The 14,748-nt window shown below is 36.3% G+C and overlaps 1 protein-coding gene and 1 pseudogene across 2 annotated transcripts in view; both read left to right on the top strand.

The window, feature by feature from the left end:
- The window catches only part of LOC144302297 (uncharacterized), a 128,686-nt pseudogene extending 114,808 nt beyond the window's left edge, over positions 1-13,878 (top strand). The window contains exons 7-11 of the transcript XR_013369148.1: positions 3,239-3,382; positions 7,619-7,696; positions 9,774-9,815; positions 10,186-10,379; positions 12,560-13,878. The product of XR_013369148.1 is annotated as an uncharacterized LOC144302297 (transcript). The remainder of the gene's footprint in view (positions 1-3,238; positions 3,383-7,618; positions 7,697-9,773; positions 9,816-10,185; positions 10,380-12,559) is intronic.
- Positions 12,678-14,748, top strand: part of LOC144302672 (uncharacterized) — a 77,589-nt gene continuing 75,518 nt past the window's right edge. The window contains exon 1 of the mRNA XM_077880231.1: positions 12,678-12,762. The gene's annotated coding sequence lies outside the window, so the exon portion shown is untranslated. The remainder of the gene's footprint in view (positions 12,763-14,748) is intronic.

The following is a 14,748-nucleotide window of genomic DNA, read 5'->3' on the forward strand; positions in this document are numbered from 1 at the left end:
ATTTACATTTCGTTTCTCTTCTTCCTTTAACTTCATGTGAATATATCAGAGTATGTACTCAACATCTCCACTTGCTTGACTGGTAGACATTACAAACTTAGCAGGCCCAAAACAGAACTGCTGATTTCCAGTTTCAGTTCCAAAGATGCTCTTCCCAGTTCTCCACATCTTAGGAAACTATCAATTCAGTATTGGACAAAAACTCAAATACACAAAATTAGTTAAGTGCCAGCACTAGGACTTGGACTGGGGTCCTTAGGTTCCAAATATGCAGTCCTTTTAACTTTCTCCTGTACTTGAATATGTCATATATCTACTTAACAATTTAATCAAGGAAGAAGAATAATGATCATGATAAATAAACAATTGTGTGTTCTTCTGTAAGCTTTCTCATGAAGAGACATTCTTAGGGTCACTAAATTCTTCATTCTCCTCCATTGCACAAAATGCTGTTTCTTTAATGCTTGGGTGGCTAGTGTAGCCTTGAAGTCTGATGGTATATTTCTATCGCTTAAACACAAGGCAATTTTACTATGGTGATATTTGTCTTTTAAAGAGCAAACTAAATAAGACAGGAGAGAAGAATTAACTACTAATTAGGATACAACTTCTGAAGTGAATCTTTCTTTCAGTGCCCTGAGGAGTCCTTTCAAGCAGAGAGAAATGTGGATGGGTTTTTCTTTCTTATTAATATTTTGATTTTTAATGTAGCCAGAGGTTTAAGAGAGGAGTATATTTTACAAGTGTCTGAAATAAAATCTCTTGCAATCTGACGGTGCGTTTTCAGTTATCATGACAGAGGGGGCTATTATTGCTAATGACTTATGAGGTACAAGCTTTCTGTAGAATTTATTTAGGAAGGAAATTTGCCCTAGAGTAGAATACATTTGGTAGAAGTGTATTTTTACATTTATTTCCCTTATGTGAATATTTGGCTAAGTTCTTTGTGCAGCTCTCACTAGACCTCAATATTTACTAACTGACACACTAAACTTTCTTGGTGAAAACTGGTGTTTGAGTTGTTTCAAAACCTGTAGGTGGAGTAAGTGTTTTCAGAACATGGTAATTTTTAAGAATGAATTATGTGTCTTTCAGATAAAAGTATACTTTAGGAAAATATTATTTTACCTTTTCCCTAGGAAAACAATATTTTGTATTTATATAATTTCTCCTCAGAGGCTCTCCAAACACTGTATAGCATAAACATTAAATGTTCCTAGAGTGCTATACATGAGCCATTAGTATTTTGTGATTAGAAATTGGAAGAGTCCAGATCCAGCATGGTTAAGACTTCCTCCAAATTACCAAGCAATATATAGTCGAACTTAAATTCTATATATATTTAATGTATATTTAATATGTTGAGTAAGTAATGATTATTGCTACCTGTGAGAAACTACAAAGATCATTTTTTAAAGTTTTTTTAGAGTATATATTTTTTTAAAGTAAGATGGTTGAGAATTATTTATACCTGTATCAAGAACACAAAATCTCAGCTTACTTCTAGTGGGCAGTTATAGATCTAAGTACGTACTTGTTTTAGTCCCATGCATTTTTTTAATAAGATCACAGCAATGTAATTTATATTTAAATTAAATTACCACCAGCAGTCTTAGAACTTCATTGTCCACAGGAAATAACAAGAATAGGAGCCAAAATTTAAAATACATCTCCCTAAAGAGTATATGCTAGTGTATTGTAAAAAATATATCAGTGTTCTTCATTATTTCAATCTTTGCTTTAGCTTTTTTTTTTTTTTTTTGCTTTAGCTTTCTAATTCCTCAGTGCTAAAGTAGCTGTTTCTAAACCCAAAGGGGTTCTTATTTTCAGTAACAAATTGATTAGCATAATCCTTCCTTTTGTTTATTCAATCACTTAAAACCTATTTTTGAACATCTGTTGTGAGCTGAGTAATGCAAGATGATGGTGGCATAGAGGGATGAACACAATGACAGGGTTGTGCCCTGCATGCTCTGGGAGCACATAAGGCGGCTGCCTACCTTTAACTAGAGGCTGGGGATCAGGGAGGATCTATGCTATAACTGTACAGGAACTACAGCAGAGATCTAGGCAGTTTGAATGATAATATAGGCCTTTAAAGGATGCCACAATCCCAAGTACCCTTGTCCTGTTCTTTCCCGTCTTTCTTCTTCCAGAACTAAGAATGGAAAGAAATGAACCAGTGTAGACACTCTTCGTTAAGAGGAAGTGTGCCCAAACAATACAAATGAAGAAGAACAGTGGCCAATGGTGAAAATAGCAGAGTACCCAAATTCCATATTTTAAAAATATTTTGTTTATTTATGAGAGAGAGAGAGAGAGAGAGACCAGAGGGAAGAACAAAGGGAGAGGGACAAGCAGACTCCCTGCTAAGCGCAGAGCCCAATGCTGGTGCTCAAACTCATGAGCCTGAGATTGTGACCTAAGTCGAAATCAAGAGTTGGACACTTAACCAACTGAGCCACCCAGGCACTCCCCAAATTCTATATTTTAACAGTGATTCAAATCATTATTTATTTCTCATTTCCTCATTAGGAAATGATGGATTATAATGCCTGTGTACTCAGGACAATTAATATCCATATGCTGAGACCGATGTCCCCCCAAAATAGTTCCAACTAGTAGCATGTACTGGGATCAGCAAATTGTTTTTCAAAGTAATAGTATGTTTATGTAATAAGTGACACTCATATACATCAAAACTGATTAGCACAGCAACATGATACTAGTCACATATGATCAGCTCATTCATTGCTTTTGTGTTCATGCTTTTGTTCTAAAGCTATTTTTAAAAGTATTTTCATGTACTTATAGCCTCTAAAAAGGACAGATAATAACATACCATTAGCTTGAGAACAGATGTGTCAATTGGCAAACGACCTATTTGCGTTCTGATCATTTGATTCAATATGCATATTTTTTTTATATCCTGAAAATACTATGAATTCCCAGAGGTAACTGTCTTTTAAGAAGAGTGTTAATAATCACTGGTGGATTCATTACTTTTCTGCATCACTTTACCAATTTAACATTATTCATAGGTTTATTAGTATTTTGATATGGTATAGACATTTACAATGCCTAATTGCTGGCAGACTTTTACTTTTATATGTGTAGAGTGTTGATAAATTTCCAATGAAATTTGTCATCTTCCTAACAGAGAGTGTACCCATTATTGACATATATTCAGGTTTCTCTGTTGTTATGCTAATAACTCTCTTTCACTTGTTTTGGAAAGGATTTGAATTGGAAATTGTCAATTGCTGTGAAGAGAACAATTGTAGTTGTTCCCATTACTGTGAATGTGTACTTGGGGCAGGGGGTGGCCATTGTTCCTGCAATCAGAGACATCAGCTTGATTCAGATGAGAAAACATGCATAGGTAATGTATGGTAAATGTCATCTTCAGAATTTGACCAGGATTCATTTAGCCCTTTCCTCTCTAATACATACTTAGAGCTGTAAATATGAGCCATGTCTCTCAAAACTGCAAGGAGAATTAAATTGAATAGTATCTCTGGCTACTGGGCAAATGCAAAAGAAAGATTACTTGGCAGAAGACATCATTATGTTTAGATGGTTACTTTGAAATTAAAGGAGACTTAAAACATTTTAACAAAATATGTGGACTTAACAGTTTTATGTCAAGAAAATATTGCATAGACTACCTAACCATTCAATGTCATTTGAAATTCAAACAGCACATGTACCTTACTTTACCTCAAGCAGAAACTAAACCATGTGCATTGATGTTTAACTTGGTAATGATTTGGGTGAGTGTTCAACTTTGGTATGGCAAATAACTACATTCCAAAAGAAAACTTTAAAAGATATTATTCTTTGGAAATCCCAGCTCAAACCCATTCTTAATGGATAACATTTTCAACATATTACTAGAACTTTTATCAAATGGGAATCTAAGAATGAACTCCACCCTGACATTGCTCTGTATGAAATGTTTAAACTAGAATATCCCTACAAACAGGGATAGTGAGCATCAAACTGTATTACTGTGTACTTTGGTTCTGTGAATCTATAAGCCCCTAAAGCAATTTGTCATTATTCAGGAATTCTGATACCATTCTTTTGTGATACTTTATGTCACCTTTCTTAAAAATTATAATATGATTACTGAAAAAATCTTTGGGGCACCTGGGTGGCTCAGTGTTTGTCTGCCTTTGGCTTAGGTCGTGATCCCGGAATCTTGGGATCAAGTTCCTCATCATGCTCCCTATGGGAGCCTGCTTCTCCCTCTGCCTACGTCTCTGCCTCTTCTCTCTCTCTCTCTCTGTGTGTCTCTCATGAATAAATAAATACAATCTTAAAAAAAACAAACAATTTTGACCATTTAATACTAGTCAATAGGATTAGAGACAAATTGAAGTATAATAAAAGAAGAGGTGAATTTCAGAGGTCTAAGTATTTGGGATTTTTTATTTTGGCACTACAATGTGACAGAGTGAACTTAGAGATTTTGAAGTATTCTGGTTTCATAAATTATTTAACCAAAACAATCTCATTACATGTTATTTCTTGATCCAACATTGCTTTGTGCATTTTTCCCAGTTACAGTGATTAACTTAATGAAACCAGTTGTTTCTCTTGCCAATTTTTATGTAATGAAAAATAAGTTTATATGTTTCTATCTTGTTAATGTTTTTATCTCTGAAAAATGTAAAGGGCTTCCTTCTTTCCTCCCTCCTTCCCTGCCTTCCTTTCTTCCTACCTATCTTCCCATTTTGATTATTGGATAAGAGAAACTGGAATTTTGCTAAACCTCTGCAACTTACAATCTGGTGTCTTTCCTTATTCTTTGAAAAGTACAATTCAGCAAAGCTATTATTTATAGCTAGACAAAAAATAAATAAATAAATAACATCTGCCAGGGTCAAAATGTAGAAAAGTGCATATTTATGGTATTTCAGCAGTCAACATGATGTTATATTGTTTATGGCTCAAATTTATTTCATTTCCAACAATAAATAATACTCATTCCTTAAGTCCAAATATTCACTAAAGGCAATGATTTGTTCGGAGTGTACATATGCATACTTCGCTTACTTGCCTGAGAGCAGATTAAGGCCATGTATGCTTTGTAAAAACATTCATACATAAAGGAAACTAAATAATTTTTTAGCTTATTCTAAGACTAGTTTTTTAAAATATATTTGAATATACAAATAGATGTGAAAATCAGTCATCCAATCTGCAAATGTTTAGTCTTACCCAAGTGCAAATTTTATTAGAGTTAAAACCTAGAGATGTGTTAATGTAATTTGAAAGACAACTGTCTAAAACGTATCTGATCAGCAATAAAGTCCCTACATTTTAACAATTTTTAATTATTAGAAAATATTTTTAAGATTTATTTATTTTAAAGAAAGCAAATAAACAGGGGCAGGGGCAGAGGGAGAGGGAGAGAATCTCAAGCAGACTCCCTGCTGAGCACTCATTGTTGCGCCTGATGGAAGGCTTGATTCCACAATCCTGATATCATGATCTGAGCCAAAATCATGACCTGGCCACTTCACCAACTGAGTCACCAGGCGCCTCTAGAAAATATTTTTTATTTATAACTTTTGGAGCTTTGTTCAGTGGTTACATATGGGGAACAGATACAGAAGCTCAAGTAATTTTACTATTTACTTTTGATGCTTCTCTGAAATTAGAGTTAAAATGTCAAATTGTTTTGCCTACTTACAATTAACGTTCTGTTTTTTATTAAGGCTACATTTTTATGTGCAGGTGAATTTCTCTGTAATATTGCAATATTTGGCATATTGGCCTATGTAGGAAAAAATAGAGATGAAGAAAGTTAAAAGGGAAAATAAGCAAGCAAATCTCACCAAATAAGATCAGAAAAAAAAATCAAGGAATTTGGGAAACATATGATGCAAAAATTGGGGAGACAGGGCATTTTAAGAAAGGCTTATAAGGTGGAAAGGATAGGGTTTCAGGTGAGTTCCAGATTGAGGAAGTTATGGATTAGACAACCTAGAACTAGCCCCAGAGGAATGATAATAGAAGAAGAATCCAAAATGGATCATAAAATGATAAACTAAGAAACTAATTTTCTAATTATGTGATGTAGCTGTGCTTCTAGCTAGTTGAGAACAAGGGAATCCTGAGACCTGTATGTTTAAAGGTTCTGGTGGTATCTGAGAAGACCTTAAAAAAAAAAAAAAAAAATCTTAAAATTAAAAAAACCCAAAAAATCTAAAGGATAGTGTTTTAGATGAAATGAAACTGAGTTTTTTTAAAAAAGTTTTGGTCTCCTATATTCATGCTCTTTAATCCAAAGGACAAAGAAGGGTTTGATATTAAAAAGGCAAAAATATCATGTAGAATTTTGTGAGCAGCACTACTTATGACATTTGGCAGGCAGAAGAGTGTTTTGTGTCCAAATGACCCTCATTTAGATATTTTATGGTGACCCTTCACCTTGGCTGATTGATTGCATTTTTTCTCTCTTTTTTCTTATCTGCATTTCTTACATTAGTACCCTTTCTAAGGTTAATTGAGACACTGACCTTTTATATCTGTGGCTGCTCGTGTAGTTACAGAACAGTGAAATTTAGTAAAGTCAGCACTGCAGGCCACCCAACTTAACAGCTCAACAAACAGACGGGGTCAAACTGAACCAAGGGCAAATAGCCAAAAACCCTGACCACACAATCCCCAGGTGTCTAGCCTAAGGAAATAGTGGGTGAAGAGTCTGATGCTACTCCTCAGCCAATTATGCTAGAAATGATCACCTCAAAACTCAGGCCAGATATCATGTAGCGGAAAGGTTCCAATTTGACATCTTCCAGTGCATGTTTATTTTCCTCCAGGCCATTCTGTCTTAGAAAACAACATTCAGGTTTATAGAATTGTAGAATAATAGGTGTTGAAGGAGACTTAAAGACCATCACTTAGAAAACTGTTTATCTGATAGTCCTGCCAGGCTAATGGTGTCACCGGTGGTGATCGAAGCCCCTAGACCCCCCTCACCCATCCAGTCAAAGCATCATCAAAAAATTCAAGCAAATGCCCTGAAATATTGCCATTTAAAACGTAACATTTACAGTGACTTTCTACCCCCTCTGAATTGTGGTTACCACATCTCTTGCCAGTCACGTGGAATCCTTTTGCTTGGGGAATGCTCTTTCATGTGAAGTTCTAGAAGAGTAAACACCTTATGGAGGCTAAGACTACCTCCGCTTTGCAGCTATGAAACGCTCACTAAATGGAATTTTTTTGGGTCTTCTCAAGCTGTTTTTGTTGTTGTCATTGTTCTTCAGGCTCTCTGTTGACTCAGTCAGATTGCTGTTTAAACTGGGAAAATAGCAGATAACTCCTTTCCTGTGCTTATAAATGCATTTGGAGATTATTTACATACTTTAAAAATAAATAACAAGCATAAGAAAAAGCAGGCAAGAAACATAAACCCAAATGTGGGCCTCATTCTTTTTGTGTTATAGTTTCTCTAGTTTCTCTGATGTATGTACAGTGTAGCCCTAGAAACAGAAAATGATTTGTAGAACAGTTGTGACTTGGAAGTGAGGCTTATCGATACTTCCCTAGGTTGGTTCAATTCTTGTCCCTTAAATAACAGAAATGTCCTTTTCCCCTTCAGACCTTGATGAATGTGAGAGTGGAGAACGCTGCTGTGCCCAACTCTGTGTCGTCGTCGACTGTTTAGGAAGCTATGAAGGTAACAGGTAGGCTCTATCAGTCCTGATGGTGGTGGATGTGATGGTAAATTCCTGAGATCTAACATGAAACCATTATGTGATGGGGGAATCAAGGCAGAAGGAACCTCTGAGGCCAAGGGTTAGGGGAAGAAAGGGAACATTTTGACACTCTAGGAACTTGGATTTGTACGTGGTTCTACCATTTACTACTATATGAACTGGGACGACCCTAACTGCCCTGAACCTCAGGTCCTCATCAGTAAAGTGAAGACAATAATAGGATCAGTGGATAAATTAGGTAAAGTAATAAATGTAAAGGGCCTAGTACTGTGATTGACATCAAGAAACCACTCCGCTGAAAGTAGTTATTATTATTATAATATTCATTGGCTCATAATCCCTTTTACCTAATTTAATATATATACAGGCAAGTGAGAGGCCGTAGCACACTGCCATAGGAATCACTCATGGCAAGCTTGACTGGAATTAAACATGGTTACTGAAACTCATTTTAATTAGGGAGTTATAGCAAAATGATTCCCAGTTCATGCGCCACAGTCCAAATCTGTACTGAACCCTTTACATATCTGACATTAATCTAGCTAATCCAAGCTTTAAGATGAGTCATTTTACAATCTTCTAACTTATTTTTTTAAGATTATTTATTTATTTACTCATGAGAGACACAGAGAGAGGCAGAGACATAGGCAGAGGGAGAATGAGGCTCCCTGTGGAGAGCCCGATGTGGGACTCGAACTCAAGACCCTGGGACCACAACCTGAGCCAAAGGCAGACGCTCAACCAATGAGCCACCCGGGCATCCCGTAATCTTCTAACTTATTTGTTAAAATTGATTCACTTACCTTTCAGATGCTTTCTAAATATGTATATATATTTAAATATCATAGGAAATTTAGGTGAGTAGGATTAATTCACCCTTTTTAATACTATTATGAATGGCTCATATAAGTCATTGCTGTAATTTATTTCTTAAAGTTTATCTTAAATATACAACCTTTAAATTTTCATTTAGGATCAATATTATTATCTTGAACCATGTTTTTTTTTAAATAAAAGCAAAGATTAGAGAATTGATATCTATTTCAATAATGGTAAAATCATGTATGAAGGCTTTAATGCCTCAGAGAGAATAGTGTTTCTTTGCTTAAAGAAATAAATTACTGCACTCTGTTGAGGATGATAGATATGTTTCTTCATACAGATAGCCAAGCTTCCCAGCCTTGCAATGTAGATAATAGCAAAGAATGCAAAACTATATCTATATATTCTAAACACAGTAGAGTATATTACCATTTGCCACATTCCATCCAATTAGCAGGGCCAAAAAAAATTGAATTTCATGTACCATCTGCTTTTAAGTAGAGTGAGCCAAGAGATGATTGTATGGCGTGAATGTACATACTTGGGTACACACATCCAAATGGAAAAGGTATCCAAAATCTGAAGCAAAACTTAGAAACCCAGCTTTATAAATGAACTTTTAGTATCATAAACACGCTGACCAGGGTTTGGGCTCAGATGTGGACATATATGCCATCAGTTAAGCCAAATGAGACCAAGGCTGGGGCTCTTTCATTTCTAAAATTCTCCACAAGCCTTGTACGGAATTACACATGGAGTAATGCTTCACCAGAGATACTGAATAATTCAAGAGTGATGAACATTCTACAAAGTGGTGCACTCAGACCATTGAATTTTTTTTTTTAAGTTGTAAATTCTTCATCAAAATCGTGTGATCAAGAATTCAGGAAGAACTTGTCTGTGTAGATGAACTACAGTAAACTTGGAAATGAGTGGAGGAAAAGTAACTGGCAGGGTATACTTGAGGAAGAATTCAGGGACTTTGCCTTCTATACGGCAAACCCTTAGTATATAGCCTGATAGAGGTGACAAGGGGAGAAGAATTATGCCCATGAGGTCATAATGTCTATTTGATCTCTCCACACCTAAAAGCAGACATTATTTAAATTGTCCTAGACACAGAGGAGAGTCTGTCTGGATGTCAGTATAGTCTATGACCAGCTGTGTATTAATTCTGTGGGGACATAAGACTGTCCCCACAGAAGGCTGCAGAAGAAGAAGGCTGCAGAATTGGAAGTGATGGGAAAACTTGCATCTGTAAGTCCCTGTGAAGAATGTTATTGTATTTCTTCTAAACTACTTCAACCCTTATTTTGTTCTTGGAGAGCAACGGAGACCACATGTCCCTTACCTCAACCTGCCCTCCCCCATTCTGTCTTCACAGACTGAGCTCTTCCTTTTCCTTTGGTTCAGTCTGCTGCTGTGGCTTCAACTTCATGCTTGCTGCTTCTCACCTGCATTTACAAAAGACTTTTTGAAAGGGTCTTCTCAAAGAGTTGCACCTTCCAGTCGCCCCCTGCCTCGGCTGTCTGGTTCAAACTCTCTCATTTCTCTCATCAACCACTGCTCAGTTTTTCCTTCTTTTAACCATTGTGTTGAATCCAGGCCTTTTTCTGCTTGGCCTTAGCCTTAGATGATGGCAAGCTGGAGGAAGAGCGGAAGAATTAGAAGTTGTAAGATGTCCAGGTCTTCGATTCAAGAGCCCACCTCAACTGCTTCATGATGCCGCTATCTCTGTGCCTCCCACGCACGAAGATGAAGAAGATGATGAGGAGGAGGAAACACATATTTGAGGAGAACTGACTGCTTTGAGCAAAATTAGTGAGTAAGAGAATTTATTTCATTATACCCACCTCTTTATTTTTAGGCAATGCACATAAATTCTCTTAAAGGTAATTTCATTATCAATATTTAATGCCATCGGATGTTTTGATATGTTAGCAAGAAAAGTGGGACCAAAATTAGTTCTTCACTGCTTCCCATCAAATTCACCGTCCTTTATTTTTCTTCCTTTTGCACAAAAAGGTTTCCATGTAGGTATGGGTAGGGGTGGGGGTGCAAGTTGGAGGGGGGACTGTGGAAGTGCATATGGTGAAATAGAGCTGGAAGCTCTCCTTAAATTAGCATAACAGGGAGAAGGATTGGATTAGGACCTTGTGGTTCTATTGAAACTCCACTAGGGGATCCCTGGGTGGCGCAGCGGTTTGGCGCCTGCCTTTGGCCCAGGGCGCGATCCTGGAGACCCGGGATCGAATCCCACATCGGGCTCCCGGTGCATGGAGCCTGCTTCTCCCTCTGCCTGTGTCTCTGCCTCTCTCTCTCTCTCTCTGTGACTATCATGAATAAATAAATAAAAAATCTTTAAAAAAATAAAAAATAAAAAAAAATAAATAAATAAAACTCCACTAGAAGTCATTATTATATAGTTGAAATTTACCTCAAATAGCCTTAAAATCTAGATTCTTTCTACATTTTAAAATGCCAAGAAGCAATTGTTCATTATGCTAAAGTGGACCAAGAAAAATATCTTTAAAAATGTGAGCAGTTTCTCTTATACATCCACGCAACAGAACTGAAGCATCAAATCACTTCTGATCAAAATAAATTAGCATACCCTCTTTCAAAAGTAACAGTTTGCAGCCAGTCTGCTGCCTCTTTTTTCTTTTCTTTGTAAAACAGAGCTGCTCTTTTTGTTCTCCCTCTATTCATGGCATTTTAACACTATCGAAGCTGGATGATTGCTCTAGGAAGAGTTGGTTGAAATGGAGAAATATTTTAATGTTATGGTCAGTCAGTCCATAAGAATAATACCAAAAAATGTGTCTGTATAAAAATGGAAATGTTTTATTGTTTCTTAATTAAACTCCTGATTCTTTGGCCACTCAAAGTCAGAAGAGAAACAGAATAGAGACCTGGCTAAACAGGACAGGCTTTCCATGAGGAAGTCTGAAAGATCTGACCTAGAAACAGGAACAAAACTTAAAATGGAATGTTCCTTAAAACGACTGAAATCAAGTCTCTCCATTCTTATTCAAATTAAAGTAATTTCCCTGAGGAATAGAATGGAAAATCACATTATGGTACATTTATGCAATAGAAAACTACACAGCCATTAAGAAATAAACTAGCATGCACACAATATGGGTAAGTTCCACGAACATTCTACTGAATGAAAGAAATTTGATACCAAAGACTGCATGCTTTATATAAAGTTCATTTATATGAAGTTCATAAGTAAGAAAAATATAATCTGTGGTGACAGAAATCTGGATAGCACTCAATTTGTGAAGCTAATGATCAAGAAATAATCAAATCACCTTTGAGTTTTTGCGATGCCGGTAATAACCTGTATCTTGACCTGGATGGCATTTACAAGGGGTTATTTACATCATGGAGAAAAAAGTATGAAGTGTACACTTGAGTTTTATGCACTTGTCTGCATGCATATTAAATGTCAATATTAAATGTTTTCTCTTTGAAGAGAAAACAACAGCTTTGCATTTTAAAAAGCCTGGAAGAGGGGCACAGGGGCACCTGGGTGGCTCAGTTGTTAAGCATCTGCCTTCAGCTCAGGTCATAATCTGGCCCCATGTAGGGCTACCTGGTCAGCCAAGAGGCTGCTTCTCCATCTCCCTCTGCCCCTCCCTGCTGCTCATGCTCTCTCTCTCTCTCACTCACTGTCTCTCTCTTTCAAATAAATAAATAAGATAAATAAATAAATAAATAAATAAATAAATAAATAAATAAGCCAGCCAGCCTGAAAGGAAGAGCACCAAAGTGCCAGAAGCATTGATTCTTTTTGTGTTCAGGAATCAACGGTAATTTCTCTTTACTTTTTTACTCTCTTTTACTCTTTTACTCTCCTAAATAGTGGTTAGGGTCTATAGTCCAAGCTCTGTTTTAAAATATATTATTGCTATTGCTTTGCTATTCTCTTTGTCTGAAAGTGCTTAGGAAATATGCCCAAGGATCTTTTTTCTTTTCTTTTTTTGTTTTTTGAGGAATGAAGCATCTCATTTCCATTTCCAGTGATATAAATGGTATGAACCAACTAAGATGGTATCATCATTCAGTGGGTGAAGATCACACCTTCAGACACAATAGCAGTGTGAGCTGTGAGGACCATAGGAAAGGAGGCAGATGCCTGGAAGGAAGGAGTGAGTGCTCTTGCCCAGATGACTGGGGAGATAATCTTTGCAGCACAGTAAGTCATACTCTGGAGAATTGGTAAAAGGCTAATGAGCTCTCCTTTACTACTAGTAAAGTACTGTGTTGAGTTCTCCTATATGTGTGCTCTCCCTAAAATGTTTTAACAAGGTAAACAATTGATATGATGAGAAGCTAATTTATTTGCTGTGCATAAAGAATGCTTATGAAATGCTGAGGTTTTAAACTGAACATGTGATTAAAAGGGGAGATTTTGTGTTACCTGGGCAACTTGATGTGCTGTATCTTGTATATATTCGGAACATAAAAATTAATAAAGGATCCTAATATTCTAGGCCTATAAAATCCCTCCATTTAAATAAATCATTAGGCCCTGGCAGGCTATTCCCAATGAAGAAAAAAAGGGTTTGTGTTACAAAGTGCAATTAATGGAACTACTTGACTGCTTCATTTTGTCTGTTTTTTTTTTTTCTTTTCCTTTTCTTTACAAAAATGTGTTAATGTAAGCCAATGACACTTTTAAGTTTCTTATGTCTCTCAGGAGAAAAATATCAAAGATTTGAAAAGTGATACCTTGAATACATCTTTTCCTTTGCATTTTAAATGGAGGTACTTGTAGGAGAGAAAATTGCCAAGTACTGAAATCAAAATATACGGACTGGTTCCTCTTTGTGTTTAAAATTTCCCTTATAAATTTTTTAACAAGAGGGTTTTCTTTCCTTCGTTTTTGTGATTAGCTGGGAAGATGATATGAGCAGATTTTCTTTTGAACCCCTCGCATATGGGAAGAAAGATGACAAGATAGATGCAAAACTTGAGTCAGAACACAGTGAAGTAGTTTACCCAAAATTACTAGTTAGAGTGTCGAGGATCTTCCTTAAGCATCCCTCTGATCATGTTCCTATGCTGCTCAAAATACTTTAAGGGTGACCCATTTCCTGATACATAAGCACACACTTCAAATATAGTTCTGGCAAGCATCTACAATCAGGCCCTCATAAATCATTTTCTTTTTTCCTAATCATAGCTTTTTGCTCAACTTATCATTTCCAGCAAACTAAACACTCACTATTTAATGCTTTGCACTTTCAGCTTTGTGTCTTTTGCTGAACTGCTGTCTTTGTCTATTGCTGCTTGTTGCATGAAGCTTTTTTTTTTTTTTTTGCATGAAGCTTTATTTGATGACGCTAGTCTAGCCACAACTATTTTTGGTGGACTGCAAGTCACCGTCTCTCTCTCTACATTGAATTAGAGTTAGCTATCTCCTATTATATCTCCTCTACTAGACTCAGAGCTCATTTATCAGGTCCTATCCATGTTTCACCAAAGGGAAGGCACCCAGTACGTGAATGGACAAATGAATAAAAGTTGGCATTGAGACACCCAGCTATATTGACCTGCAACTTGATGCATTCAGCTGTATGCAATTAGGATCAAATAAATGTGGTTTGATGACTATTAGGAAGTAAATACTTCCCTTAAATCCATTTCATTGGTAAATATGTATCTTCTAAACCCTTGATTTCTAACATGGCAGCATGGGAAATGAAACTAAAAATCTATCTCAAATACATCAGAATAAAACCTCTCTGATACACAATTAACATAGAAATATTGAAAATAGGGATCCCTGGGTGGCGCAGCGGTTTGGCGCCTGCCTTTGGCCCAGGGTGCGATCCTGGAGACCCGGGATTGAATCCCACATCAGGCTCTCGGTGCATGGAGCCTGCTTCTCCCTCTGCCTATGTCTCTGCCTCTCTCTCTCTCTCTCTCTCTCTCTGTGACTATCATAAATAAATAAAAATTTAAAAAAATCTCTTTTAAAAAAAAGAAATATTGAAAATGAATTTGTTGAAATAAAGATAGGATGATTTCTTCCTTAGCTTCAGAAAATCTTGCTGTAAGAATTCAAAAAAACTTACTGCATATAAATCAACAATGTAGGTTTCAACCATGTTCCCAGTTTCTCTTTCCTATCCCCTTTTGTTTTTCTCTTTCCTTTCTTTCTCCATTGCATAGTATA

Source organism: Canis aureus, chromosome 31 (assembly GCF_053574225.1).
Source record: "Canis aureus isolate CA01 chromosome 31, VMU_Caureus_v.1.0, whole genome shotgun sequence".
Taxonomy (NCBI): Eukaryota; Metazoa; Chordata; class Mammalia; order Carnivora; family Canidae; genus Canis; species Canis aureus.